Source organism: Penaeus monodon, chromosome 32 (genome assembly GCF_015228065.2).
Source record: "Penaeus monodon isolate SGIC_2016 chromosome 32, NSTDA_Pmon_1, whole genome shotgun sequence".
Classification (NCBI taxonomy): Eukaryota; Metazoa; Arthropoda; class Malacostraca; order Decapoda; family Penaeidae; genus Penaeus; species Penaeus monodon.
Genome location: NC_051417.1, coordinates 30113135 through 30113350, shown reverse-complemented (window position 1 = coordinate 30113350; position 216 = coordinate 30113135).

Below are 216 nucleotides of genomic sequence, written 5' to 3'. Positions count from 1 at the left end.
GTCCGACGCGCAAACATATACACAGATTATCGCTCATTACGCGGCTACTATTCTCCTTAATAACGTAAATGTCTTCAGGGGGACAGCCTCCGGTTAAACACACGTTGCGTCCATGTTTATCAAGACAATCGCCAGGAAAATTAAACGTAATGAGGTCTATTAGATGGATGATCTTACCACGGAGGGGCGGACGAAGCTCCTGTGAGACGGCCTTGT